Source organism: Mirounga leonina, unplaced genomic scaffold (genome assembly GCF_011800145.1).
Source record: "Mirounga leonina isolate KUSES-001 unplaced genomic scaffold, KU_Mleo_1.0 Mir_98, whole genome shotgun sequence".
NCBI lineage: Eukaryota > Metazoa > Chordata > Mammalia > Carnivora > Phocidae > Mirounga > Mirounga leonina.
The window spans coordinates 4850933-4865531 of NW_023270921.1; the positions used below are offsets into that span (position 1 = coordinate 4850933).

At 48.1% G+C, this 14599-nt stretch overlaps 1 long non-coding RNA gene across 2 annotated transcripts; it reads left to right on the forward strand.

The window, feature by feature from the left end:
* Positions 1-2996: 2996 nt before the first annotated feature.
* LOC118006615 lies at positions 2997-12134 on the forward strand. Of its 2 annotated transcripts, none has more exons than XR_004678137.1 (3): positions 2997-3096; positions 3251-3391; positions 10554-12134. It is a non-coding gene; the product is annotated as an uncharacterized LOC118006615 (long non-coding RNA). The 2 variants fall into 2 exon arrangements; XR_004678136.1 differs by having other exon boundaries at positions 3254-3391.
* Positions 12135-14599: the final 2465 nt, after the last annotated feature.

The following is a 14599-nucleotide window of genomic DNA, read 5'->3' on the forward strand; positions in this document are numbered from 1 at the left end:
TCTGCAGTGTCCTAGTGCCTTGCGAGGGAAATGACCCCAGAAGACCAGGGATTGGGTTCTAGGTCAGCCCCTCCTGAGATGCGTGTAACCCTCCATAGCTTTTTCTTCTGTTCTGCTCTGTCAAAGAGAGGATATAATATCTGCTCTAAGGACCTTAGAAAAACGGAGGAGAAATATTTTTGAAATCTTCAAGGGCCACACAAATGCAGGCTTACTTTTGGCCATAAACGTGACTATCGAGAGGCCCAGCATTTTCTCTCTCATTGGGGAATGGGAGGCCTGGTCCCCAGGTCAAAGAATCTCAGACATCTGAGTAGCAGGTGGTTCAATCACCCTGGACTGGCTCAGCTTGTCCTAAAGGTAAACCTAATTCACGCCTTACACAGCGTCCCTGAGTTGGGGTCAGGGGCCTAAGCTCGATGCCAGATCTGGTCCCAGGAGCTCTTGCTGGATGCAAGAAGACTTGGGGTCTTGTCATCCTGGGGGCTTTGAAGTCCTGATGTAGCTGAGGGGTTCAAGTGTGTACCTTTCCAGGCAGGCCTTGGTTGAGTTTCTCTCTGCTGCTTATGGCTTCCCACGCTTCAGTTTGCTCTTCAAGGAAACAGAGAGAGTTGACTGACCAGCATATTAAAAGTTATGATGCCTGGGGATGCCTGGGTGACTCAGTCGGTTAAGCATCTGCCTTCGGCTCAGGTCATGATCCCAGGGTCCTGGGATCGAGTCCCACGTGGGGCTCCCTGCTCAGTGGGGAGCCTGCTTCTCCCTCTCCCTCTGCCGCTTCCCTTGCTTGTGCTCTCTCGCTCTCTCTCTGACAAATAAAATATTTTTAAAAAGTTATGATGCAGGGCGCCTGGGTGGCTCAGTTGATTAAGTGACTGCCTTCGGCTCAGGTCATGATCCTGGAGTCCCGGGATCGAGTCCTGCATCGGGCTCCCTGCTCAGCAGGGAGTCTGCTTCTCCCTCTGACCCTCGCCCCTCTCATGTGCTCTCTCTCTCATTCTCTCTCTCAAATAAATAAATAAAATCTTTTAAAAAAAAAAGTTATGATGCATGTAATGCATTTAGTTTTGTGAACATGTCACATGTTAGGCATTTAAAAAAATAGTATTATTGTTATTGTTGTTGTTGTCATTTATATTCCAGGGCACACACACACACACACACACACACACACACACACACACTGGTCTTCTCTGAATTCCCTGAGTGCTTTTTCCACTTCCTGCCCTGTCTAGCCTTGCCTTATCCTTCCTGTTTTCTTCTAACAACACTGCTAGACAAAGATTTCTAAATTTACCTTATAATTTACCTAATTTTACTCAGTATTGCTCAGTAAATACCTCTGGAAACAAAAGTTCTGGACAAACAAGTCTCTTGGTTAACAAGAGTACCAAATTCAAGCGCCATTATGGAGCTACCTGGGCATCTGGGCAACGTGGCGCAGGAAATCGAGTCCCAGACTACTTAGAGTTGAGATTTTTAGACCTGGCTTGGCCATGGATGAGAATTGCCAAAGGATTTTACATCTCTCACATCTTAGTCTTCCTACCTATAAAACTAAACCATCTACTTTTTGTGTTTTATAAGCCTTTTCTTCTAGTTAGATAAAATTCTGTTTCTATAATAAATCTTCTGCAGAAGGTCAATATATACAATATGTAACAGAATAACAGCTCTGGATATAGGAGGGGGCCAGATAGCCTTTCTTGCCTTCCCACGGTCTGGCCCCCGCCCCTCATCCCCCACGGGCACCCATAAGGCTTCATAGAGTCCTGCTTACAAAACTCTTTGTGCCTCTGGCCCCTCAGTGGTTGAATGGGGGTAATAACCACCCCCCCACACACAGGGTCGGTTGTAACAATTAAATGAGTTAACACAGATAAAGCCCTCAGCATAGTGCCTGGACTAAAGTACTCAGTCACTGTTAAACATCACTATTATTACTACCGCCACTTGATGGCTAAGGTGCCTCTTACGCGGAAACATTAGGAATTTGTGATCGTGCAGTGCAGATGCATCATAAAAAGGCACCCACGTCTACAAATTATAAATTACCCCCACCCTTCATTATACCCCCTCCACTGTCTTTATGGACAAGGAGGAGATACAATGTTATTTTACAAGATGGATAAATTCCATCTATGGAATTTTTCTATGGAAAGCGTGTTCTATAAAAACATACTTCAATATTTTCTTCACTCCTTGATTTTTCCGACACACAGAGCTCCCATTCTGTATGCCAGGGGTGGTGCTGGGAATAAAAATAGAAGGGACAAGTAAAGAAAAAGAGAACTCGAATTAACAACACAGCCAGTCTGCGTATAATGCCTAGTGGCCCATGCCGTCACTTGTCCGACAAATATTTATTGTGCAATTACTACGAGCCGAGCGGCATATTGAGGACATGGTGACGATGAAGAAAAGCCAGGCCCCAGTCCCGAGGAGCTGCTTTCTAAGGGGGATCAATCGGGATTGCGTGGAAAAGAGGATTCCCCGGAGCTGAGGGTGCAGGAGGTGGAGTGGGGGAAGGAAGGGCCACCAGAGTGCAGAGAATAAGTAAGATAAGACTTGCTTCGGTTGGGTTCGATTCCAGAGCGGAACAAGGGTGTAACCCCAGGTGAGGTGGGCCTAAAGGGAACAGCATGTACAAAATTATTTATCCAAGGGATTTCCAAGAACACTGCTGTTTGCTTCTATTAATTCGCTCCTAGGAGGACACACACTGCTTTTTTGGGGAACCAACTTTTTGTGTTCTAAATAAGCTCTTTTATAAACAGTTGCTGAAGGGACACTGGACATAAGCAACATGATTTTAAATGATCCTAGCATGAATCTTCTCTTCCTGAGTAATAGGCCAGAGTCTTGTTTCACAGAACTTTTCATTCTGGGAAGTTAGCTTGAAAAATCTTTATTTCCCATAAGGGACACTGAGCATGACTTTCAATACAGAGCCCAGGAAAGAGCTGAAGATATGGGGAAGACGTGGGGAAGACCCGAGTTTGGACCCTAGATTCTTACTAAGAGAACTTCCTCCCTCTCAACCCGTTTCCTCTTTGGTAAAATGTGGAGCCTGAGACCACAAAACAGGACTATCAGGTGAGACAACAGATGGGAAAGTGATCTGGAAACATTAGGGAGTATAGAAGCCATTTGTATTTATTTTAATAACTTCCTTTCTCTCTTTGTTTTTCTTGCTCCTGGACGTAATGAAATTGGATCATTTTTATGGCCCCCGTTTGTTTGGTTTAAGAAGGAAGGATCGATATCTAACAATGGCATTGCAATTCTCTCGGGCTCACGTGTCACCAAAGAATCTCCAATACAATCTGTCACAGAAGCCCATTCAAGCAAAGGGCCTCATTGGGCTGATCCTAACAGCCTAAGATCCAAGGTGAGTAGGCCACCCCCCAATCCCCACCCGCTTAAAGACAGCCACGCTGAGCCAGAGTCCAGTTTCCAGGACCCTACTGTCTGGCCCACACATCCTGGAACTTTTAAGCCTCGAAAAGCCTCTGTCCTTCTTCCCATGGTCCCCTCCTCCTCCCTCCCACCTGCAATACCAGCTCTCTCCCTCCCCTGCTTTTCACATCTGAATCCACCACTTACCACCTGTGTGTCCTCAGATTGGTTAAGATCTCGGCAACTCATGGGTTTTTTAATCCATAAAAAGGACATGATAAAACAATCTGCCCCATAGGATTGTTTTCAGGATTTCAGGAGATTATGCACCCTAAAGACTTCACACAATTCAAGGCAATTCTCGATACTCAGAAAAGGTCTATTATGGTGACTATTACTCATATTTCCTTCCTTCCCTCCTTCCCCCCTTCTTTTCTTTCTCCATTCCTCCCTCTTTCCCTCTCTTGCTTCCTTCTTCCCTGTTCTCTCACTAACCTGGTGCCCTCCTTCCTTCCACGGCCCCTTCCTTCTGCCTTCCTCTCGTTCCCTGCCCTTGCCCTCATGTGCCCCTACTTCCCCTCACCGCGACAGCTTCCCCAGCCATGAGTCATGGGAGTTTGCTCCCGCACTGGCTCCTGAAAGCCTCTGGCTAGCAGGCTGGCAGGCTGCAGAGGCAGAGACAGGCCCAGGGCAGGAGGTGCGGCTGCCAGGGCCAGGATTTGCCAGATAGAGCCAGCCTGGTACTTGACTTCAGGCTACTTCTAGGACTTGAACATGCATTTATGGAGTCATCGGCCATTATCTTGGGGAACCATAAGGGACCCAAAGTTCCTGAGGACCAGGAGAGGATAAATGTTGTATTGCCCATCTTTGCTAAAAAGGGAGAGAGAGTGATTCTGGTCATTTTAAGACATTATTTTAATATCTGGGAAACTCTCCACCAAGTCCTCACTCCATCTCAAGTGCAGGTCCCTTGGCTGAGCCCTCAGGTTCTTCCTGGCTCCTTCTTTCATCCCTTGTTTCTTTTCCAGTTTAAATTTGGCATCCAACCCTGACACCCACTGACCTTTTCTCTCTCCTCTCCTGGACTCCCCTCTCCTGGAGGACAGTCCTCTGCCCCATTACACCAGATTGTCTTGGCCCTTTGCCATGGGGGTTAGGACCATGCCATTTAGATTCAGACAGACCTGGGATTCAATACCATCTCTGCCACTTTGTTCTCATGACCTTGCACAGATCGGTCAATTTCTCTACGCTCATTTGCCCACATCTTCATCCAACAAATACTCATCGAGCCCCCGTGTCCCAGGCGCGATTGCCAGGTGTTGGATGTAGAGCAGTGAAAGAGGCAGGCAACCTTTGCCCTCACGCAGCTTTGAGTGGGAGAAAGAGAAGTGAAATCACAAACGGACAATAACAAAATACTACATTGTGATGAGCACTATAAATGAGACACTAAGGAACAGAGAGCCAAACAATGTTGGAGGTGGGGAGCAGAGACCTCTAGAGTACAATAGACACAATGGCCTAGACTGGCATTTCTCAACCTCAGCGCCTTGGACCTTTGGGGCCCGATACCTGGGGTGGGGAGGGGGGCACCCTGCACATTGTGCGATGTTTAACAGCATCCCCACCTCTACCGGCTGGATGCCAGTAGCCAACCCCCTCCCGCATTGCGGCAAGCACAAAAGCCTCCAAGATATTGCAGGTGTCCTCCAGAGAGGCCGGAGGGGTCCAAACCACCTTCGGTTGCGTGTGGGTCACACAGATTTGTGTTTGGGTCTCCCGGCAGCCATTGACTTGCGCTGGTGACTCCGAATCGGTCATTACACCCTGGAAGCCTCTTCTCTCCTGTGTGAAATGGGGTGTTACTGGAAGGAATCACATCCAGCAGCGTTGTCATAGGGATAAAGGAGATAACCACTGGGCCCTAGCAAGCCCTCAGCAAGCAGCGATTACCGCTGATGCCATCATCATTACATGGCTGTCCTTCCAACCAGCCTCTGGTCCCTTGGGGACAGAACTGGCATGGGATCTTGTCCAGGTCCCCAGCCCACGGCCCAGAGGCCAGGACTCCTCGCTAACCTGGTGCTCTTCTGCAGCAGGAATGTGAGCAGCCCCCCACCACAGACAGGGCAGAGGAGACCCTCAGGGCCAAGTCAATGACTGTGGTTTTGACCCCAGGGAGTCCCAGTTCTCACCGACTTGCCATCTGCTCAGACTGAGGCTTTTTTAGTGACGGAGAAGGAGGCTCCTCCCTGCCCCGCTCAGCGCTCAGCGAAGGCTGTGCTCTTTGGGCAGCTCATTCCCCCCCAGGGCGTGGCCGATGAAAGATAATATTGCCTTTGGTCTTCCTCTTCTCCCTTAAACAATTGAAGGGGCCTTTCCTCTTCCCGTTTGGCTGGTCTGAAGCCCCTAATTTGCTTTTGCGCGTCAGATCTCGCCTCCGTGCCGGCTTTACGGCTCAGCCAGCAGACCAAGGCACGTTTGTTTTCAGCTTTCCGTGCCCGTCTGGGGGGGAGCGGGTTGACATCTCGCTGCCTCTCCTGCTCTTCCAGAGCACTTCATGGGACGAGTTTGCACTCCCCCAGAACTGGATTCGAGGGAGTAAGAGTGTCAGACTTTCTCCAGCTCCTTAGTCTGCTCTGTCAGGGAATGTGTGATCTTGGACACTGGGTGCAAATTCCATGCCTGTCCCCGTCTCGTCGCCCTGAAACCACTTACAGATCTATGAGTCTAGGATTCGCTTATCTTTACGGAGCCCCAAGTAATTCCTCCATGGGATAGATGAAAGCAAATCAAGGAGGGCGTCTGCCTAGCAGTTTCCTCTCCTTCAGGATTATTTCAAATACTGTCCAGAGACCTCGCTCGTTCCCTGTCTGTCAATACCTGCTCAAGCCCTTCACTGCTTCCAGATCCCGCATTGAAGCCATTTTGGCAAGAGCAGTAGGGTCCGATTTTAAAAATGGTATTTCCACCAAAACTCTCATGTTCAAGCCATGGTGGCTACAGTGATGAGGAAGGCCCACCCATCTGTGACTGCCGTGGAATACTTGCACAGAAGTGCTCAGTGAGTGTTTGTTGAATGAGGACATGGCTTTGATGGGGAGACAAAAGGGCAAATGTCCATGGAACACCGGTCATGTACCCAGAACTGACTAAGCGTCTAGGTACAAAAGTGAACAGATGCAATCCTGCAGACAAACCTAGTCTTGGCAGAGACGGGGCTGCCTGCAGAAAATGTGGTGTCATTCAGGCAGTGTGCAGAGAATGCTAGGTGCACACAGAGGGGTGGTACTCAGCCCAGGCTGCGGGTCCGGAGCCCTTCTGAAAAGAGATGATGCCCACCTGAGCCATGAGAAGTGTGACTAAGTTAGCAGAAAGGATATTTGGGACAAGGACCAGAGGCATGCAAGGCATGAGATCTGTGGGCACTTCAGCAACAGGGCATGACTAGAATGTGATGGAAAAGTCAGGAAGTGGCAAAGGATGAGACAGTGGGCAGAGGGCTGGGAAATGAAGGACCCGTGTGGCAGACACGCAGAGTAGCGGCCCAGACCCAGCTACCCAGCCGCCCCAACCCCCACCACCTGAGCGCCCCCACCCCGCCCAGCAGCAGTGCTGAGGGGAGGGTGTCCCCAAGCCCTGGCCATTGGGCCCCACTGTGGGGAGGCACTGAAGGACGATGCTCACTCCAGAGCTCCCCACCACGCTGCCTGGAATTTTGACTCTGCCTCTGCCCAGCCCTGCATCTGCCCCTTTCCTTACCCAGGTGTTGATCCTGTATAAACATCTCACACCCCAAACTCCGCCCCCATGGCTGCTTCCGGTGACCCCAGCTCTCTCCAGAAGAGGGGATTTCTCTGACTCTTCAATGCAGCAGACTTAGGGTTCTGGGCTCACCCTCTCTTTTCTCGGGACAGGCTCCAGCAGACAGGGGACCACCGTCTAGTCTGTGCTCGAGGCCATGCAGGAAGTTCAGTGGGGCCAATTCTGGGCCTGCTGAGAAGCGTTTGGTGGCCCTGTCCTGGAGGCATGGAGGAAAAGCAACCACAAGCCCATTCATTCCCCATGCAAGCAGCATCCCTACCCAGTTGTAATCAGTAATAACTAGCATTTTAATCTTCATCTATCTGACCCTCTGTTCTGAATGTGGGCAGCGAAGAAGGGTGTTATTTTCCAAGGCTTCTCAAATACCCCAACACTCACAATCCAACCCTTTAAAATGTCTTGATGTATCAATTTCTCAGCACTCAAAGAATATCAGTGTCTGCTGTGGGAGAAATAAATGGTCAGATAAATGTGTGTTGCTCTATCAGAAAGTACAATCTCGGGCGCCTGGGTGGCTCAGTTGGTTAAGCGACTGCCTTCGGCTCAGGTCATGATCCTGGAGTCCCGGGATCGAGTCCCGCATCGGGCTCCCTGCTCGGCAGGGAGTCTGCTTCTCCCTCTGACCCTCCCCCCTCTCATGTGCTCTCTCTCATTCTTTCTCTCTCAAATAAATAAATAAAATCTTTAAAAAAAAAAAAAAAGTACAATCTCACCATAGGAATGATGGCTGTATAATTCAGTGGGGGGTTCTAGCTGTGCTCACCAGGGATGATGGGCAGAAGCTTCAATTTAATTACGGCTTCAGCATTCAATAATGTTGCCTTAGTGGTGATCCACAGCATGTTTACCCAAGGGAGAAGCCAGTGAACTTAACCTCGGAGTATTTTGCATTAGGAATTCAGTGGAATATTTTGAGCCTGAGAACTACAGGACATTCCAATAAAAGATGAAAGGGTTTTTTCCTCTAAGGTAAGAAAAAAAATCAGATGAACATCTTTCTTGGATCACCTGCTCGAGGTTGAATAAAATGGTAAGGTGTCCTCTTAAGGAGCATAAGGTAAGAAGTCCATAGACCTTGTTCCTGACCCACTGCCATCAGGGACTTTCTGAATGACCTGACTCCAGATATTTTAACTCTCTCGGCTCATTTCCATATCCATAAAATTGCTGTGATACCTGACATGCTCTCCTCACAAGGGGCTTATGATCAAGTGTGGTATTTGATTATAAATCATACTAAGAGATATCATTTATTGGATGCTGGGTGCTAAAAACAATGCTAAGCACCTTTCATAGATTTTCACATGATGAAGTTGTTGCTGTTGTCCCCATTTAACAGATGAGGAAACTGAGGTCCAGAGAGCTCAAGTAATTTTCCCAGGTTCTCACAGCTCATAAAAGCAGAGCTAGACCTTGAACCCAGATCTATCTGATGCCAAAGCCCATGCTTTTAACCACCCTGCTGTCTGCCTTCTATGCTGAAAACAGCGTAAGGGAATAGAAAAATACTGAGTGTCAGATGTGTCCCTAACCCTGCCTCAGATGAGTCATTAACCCTCTCTGGGAAGATAGAATAATGGCCCCCAAAGACGTCTACACCCTAATTCCTGGGACTTGTGAATGTGTTCTGATACATGACAAAGAGAAATCCAGGTGGCAGATGGAATTAAGGCTGCTAATCAGCTGAGCTTAACATGGAGAAGGTATCCTGGATTATTCAGCTGGGCCAAAGGTAATCACAAGGGTCCTTGAGAGTGGGGGGGACAGGCATAGGAGGTCAGGTGCTGTGATGGGAGAAGGGTTCATCCCATGCTGCTTTGAAGCTGGAAAGGGGCCATGAGCCAAGGAATGCAGGCATCTTGAGTTGAGTCCAGTGAGGCCCGTGCTGGACTTCTAACCTACAGAGTTGTAAGATAATAAATGTGTGTTGTTTCAAGCCAGTAAGTCTGTAGCCATGTGTTACCACAACAGTAGAAACCAATGCACTATGCACCTGCTTGTAGATGGAAGGGTTGGGCTTGAAGCTGATTGCTCAGGCTTTTCAACCTCTGGCATCCTCTGAGTTTGGCTTTGTACAATTCTTTCTAAAGCATGGGAAGAAACACAGGAGTAAGTGACTTGCCTCTGGAACTTAATAGGCAACCAGGCCAGGGCCGAAGTCTCAGCTCATGCCCACTGTCCTCTGCCCATTGTCCTCTGCCCCCCTCCTTCCTCCCCTCCCCCCACCAGCAGAGGCCCCCTCCAGGCTCCTCAGGCTGACAGGTGGCTCAGTGGGTCTGGAGCCAACAGTAGAATAGAACAGCCGCCCTTTGATCCTCATACCTTTAGTTCCTACAAAGCTGCCTAAGGGACATCAGTCCAAAGGGGCTATTTACTTTAGAATATAAGGAGTCGGGGGTACTTGGGTAGCTCGGTCCTTAAGTGTCTGCCTTCAGCTCAGGTCATGATCCCGGGGTCCTGGGATCGAGCCCTCAGTGGGGCTCCTTGCTCATCGGGGAGCCTGCTTCTCCCTCTCCCTGTGCTCCTCCACCTTGCTCATGCTCTCGCACTCTCTCTCTCTCGAATAAATAAATAAAATCTTTAAAGAAATAGAATATAAGGAATGGGAAGAAACGTAAAGAACTGAGAGTGAGCAACAGGGATTCTACCCCTCCTCCCTCCCTCCCCCCCCCCGGCCCCCCGCAGCTACTCCATGTTCTGGAGTTCTGGAAGCATTCTAAAGCTTCTTGAAACAGAACCCTGCCGAACAACACGCGAGCCTCTTGGTGGTCCCATATCACATTTTCAGGAGCCATACGACACTTAAGTGGGAAGGAATCAGCCAGGTGCTAGAGCTGCTGATGATTGGCAAGAGGTCATTACCTAGGGCCAAGGTCTCCAGGCATTTTGGGGAAGGGGAAGTCTTAAAATGGACAACTGGAGAAGGACTAGGAGGGGGTGGATAACTGAAGGCTCTGAGCAGAGAGGAGAGGGGACTTGAGGCCTGTGTCCCTCCAGGCTGGGCCTCCTATAGAGAGCCTGGCTGGGGACACATGCAGGGGCTTGGACATTTTTGCAGGAAGAGACATGGCCTTTGTCACCAAATCTGACAGTTCATAGGAGCACAGGATGACAGACTTGGAGACTGGAAAGTCTGCTCTTGTACCACCTTCTTTATTTTTGCCAGAAGCGTAAGCCCTCCATGCCACTCTTTACAGTCATGTTTTCTTTAAATGACTCCATTTTTCCTTCAAGAAATTTATTTTTAAAGGACTTTTTTTTTTATCAGCATCTATGGTAGAAACTGCTAGTGCTCCCCCTTTACAGTCTCCCTCCCTTTCCAGACACATGGGAAGATGATAATTCTGACACCCCCTGCCCCCTCCACACACACCACCTTCAGCTGAATGGAGAAGCCTCGTGATGGTCTTAGCCAGTGGATTATGGAGGTAGTGGTGTGTATTTATTAAAAAAAACACAAAATGACTCTATTTCTTTTTGTACAGTTTTGTATACTCCTTCGATGTATCCATAAATCTATCGATTTTAGAAATATCTGGAAGTATCTGGAAATACCTACTATTACCTCTGGGGAGGCACCCAGAACGGAGAGGGAAGAGGGGACAGTGATTAAAAAGAAAAAAGAACTTAAAATTTACCTGTATTAAGTTTCTACAATGAAAACAGAATTGGGTATTACTTACGTAAGTAAAAGTTAATTTTAAGGGGCAGCAAAATTCAAAAAGGAAATACAACAAGTAAGTTCTGTTGGAACTCTATCTCAAAGCATCTGAAATGCCGAGCTAAAGGTTTGTGCTTGATGTTGCAGGCAGCCAGAAGCTGAGGAAGGTGTGCGCATCGTCGCGTCCGGCGTATCTGGGCTACAGGGGTGCCTCGTCCTGGGGGGTGGGAGGCATGAAGACTGGATGAGTGAACATACACAGAGCGCCCCCAAGAGCGCCTGGCCCAGCGAGCGCTTTGTCAGTGTGACCTGTTGCTCACCGCGCCCCACTGCCCACTCCGGCCACATTGGCCTTCCCCTTGCTCATGAACGTGCCCGTGCCTTCTGCCTCAAGGTTTTCATATGGGCTGTCCCTCTTCCTACCACTTTTTCCTTCCTCTCCTCTCATTCTTCAGAGCTCAGCTTAAATTTTAGAACATCAGTGACGCCCTCCATGGCCTGCTCCTCGGAGCAGCTCCCAAGCCCACTGAGTGTGTCTGTATTCCTGATGTCCTTATATGCCAAGCATAGACCGTGCAATTTGTGTTAGAATAAAGGGGAATGATTAGCCTAATCAGTAGCGTGTCTGGAGGAAGGCCATGGCCCTTAGGAGGTGGAGGAGGAGGCCCCTGTTCTCCCTGCGAGGCAATAAATCAAGCTGCGTGGGACAGGGAAGAAGACAGAACTGCTACATAGGGCACAGTGTGCTGGCAACGAGGTGGGAAGCTCGCCCCGCCCCGACCCTGCTCCAGACCCCATTAGCTGGTGCTTGGAAGGATGCCAGAGCTCTGAGAAGGGAGTTCTGGAGCAGGGGAGACCTGGCCGCCCCAGGACGATGCCAAGGAAGTAAAAGTAAGAGAAAGCACCTCTGAGTTAGGTGAGGAAGATGTCTGTTCTGTCCTGACCTTGAAAGGCAAGCCCTTCCTGAAAGCCACTCCTTGTCAAGTCCTGTGAGGGCGATCCCAACAGCAGCCAGCCGTGACTCTGTTTGCCGATGCCCAGAGGAAAAGTAAGCTCAGGAGAAGGCACAGCTAAATTCTCGCCTTCATGGCCCGTGCCTGGTACCGTGGGAGGGGCTTCGGAACCACGGTTCCCTTTCTTTCTCTAAACCCCTGGAGATTCCTGCCATGGTCATTTAGCTGATAAATATTTATCAAGCTTGGGCTATGTTGATGAGTTAAGTATTATTTTGAATTCTGTTTTACAGATGAGGAAAAAGAGACTTGGAAAGGTTGAGTAATTGGCCCAAGTTAGATACTGGCAACATTAGAACTTGAACTCAGGTCTGCCTGATACTAAAACCTCCTTTACCTCTACTCTGAACTGCCTTTTAATCTGAAACGACCATTTATTGCTAGATGTCAGGTACTATGCTACAGTCTTTATTGGGAATTAGTCAATGACCTAATGTTGCCTGGCCCATAATAAATGGTCAGCAGATATTAGTGTATATTATTCTACATATTATATATTTATATTTTGGGATGGTTAATTTTATGTGTCAACTTGGATAGGCCACAGGTATTTGGTCAGACACATCTGGATATTGCTGTGAAGGTATTTTTTAGATTAGATTTAATATTTAAATCCAGACTTTGAGTAAAGCAGATTACTCTCCACAATGTGGGTGGGCCTCGTCCAATCAGTTGAAGGTCTTAATAGAAAAAGACTGACCTCCCCCAGGGAAGAGGGAATTCTGCCTCCAGACTGCCTTCACACTCAGCTGCACATTAACTCTTCCCTGGGTCTTCATCCTGCTGGCTTGCCCTGCAGATTTTGGATTGGCAACTTCCACAATCACATGAGCCAACTCCTTAAAATAAATCTCCCTCTCTCTCTCTCTCTCTCTCTCTCTCCCTCTCTCAGACCACATGACACTTCCATGCAGGAATGAGCTGGAAAACTGAGAATCAGGGTCCTTGTTTTGCCACCCATGTGGCTCAGTGCAGGATGGGTGATGGCAGTGGAGATGCTGAGGAAAGGATCCTGTCCGGCAGCCCAAAATCCCATGGGCTGGTCCCAAGGTCACCACTCACCAGCCAAGTGACCTGGGGCAGATTTCTTTCAAAGGTCCCAGCTTTAGTTTCTTCCTTACCAAAACAGTAGTAATAATAATTACTCCAAGGGCTATTGCAAAAATCCACATGAAATGCCATTGTGTGATATTATTTTATGAGCGGCAGTTTTTCACCCTCTGAAAGAACACTCCAGTGGTCAAGTAAATGTAAGCAGTTTCTGGGCTCAACTTCAGAATAGGGTCAGCCCTGGGTAGCACCCTGGAGTTGGTCTGGATGGTTGATGATCACTAGACATGCACTTCACTGCAGCTGATGGGTGTGGGGGGGTGGGGAGGATGACATTAATCTGGTCTAACAGCCCCAGGAGGCAGGTGGCCAGGTAGGAAGGGGTTAAACTCATGGCCACACTCCAAGGAAGAGGCCAGTTGGGTTCCAGCTTCATCTGGACTTGAACTCCAGTGTCTGTCCCTCCCCATCACCAGGTAAGGTCAGCTAACGGTCAGAACTTATCCTAATGATTTAAGGGCCAGGAGAACCAAGTGACTCAGTCATAGATCCTCCTAAAGTTGAGGCTTTCTCACTACAGCAGAAGATCTGGGACACAGATAAAGACTGGAAAGAGAAATTAATTTGAAAAACACGGGGAAAGCATCAGCAGGATTCTAATCAGAGAATTGGACTGCCAGGAGAATGGAGAATCACCTGTCATGTGTCTCCTGGAACTTGATGCATCATTTTCCCCATTATCTTAGGATGGGGGAGAAATGAAATACATTTTCATATAACCAAACTCAGTTACCACCTCACTCTGTGCCGTTGAGCAAGTCATTTAGCACCCGAGTCTCAGTTTTCCTTTCCAGAGAGAAACAAAGCAGAACAAAATCAGTTGGCCAAACTCCAGGCATCAGACTTCCGTGATCGTGATTTTTGCCATACGTAAGCACCACAGTGACTATTGTTTACCCAACATCGCTCTTTATATATTTCAAAAGGAAATTCCCTATCACCCCATAAATGTCAAAACAGAGCATCTTGTATTAAAATGCATAATGAATACGTAATTATTACAATTTTTATAATTCTCACATGCCAGACCCCTGAAAGCACGCCCATCCTATCTTCAGGAATCACTGGCCTCCAGCTTTGGTATCCCGCCAGTGAAAGACCTTGTTCCCTTGTGGCATTGCTAACGCCCAGGCGAACCTCCCTGATCCCCTACCTTATTGTGCTTTTCCCTACTAACACGCAGCAGCTGAGCTGTGCAGTGCCAGACAGCCTGGGATCGAGGGGTGCCCGGTCACCTTACTTAGTGTTACTGCCCATCGCCAAGATCAGTTTCTTCCTCCACAAAATGAGGGTAATTTTTTCTTCAGTGAACGGAACCTGAAAAAAAAATGTTAAAAGTAATTTAGGTGAGAAAGACAGGATACTTCAGGTGGTAGCCCAGAAGGGTTGAAATCAGGGGAAAGAATTTGTCAATCGGAAGAGATAGGAGCATGATTACATTATGCAATAATTCACATTATTCAATGTAAGTCATGTTCTTCAATATAATTATGATGGTCACAACTGATATTTATTGAACAGTTACTATTAGGTTAAGTGCTTTTGAAGCATGGTCTCAATTAATCTTCACAAGCACTATTATTCC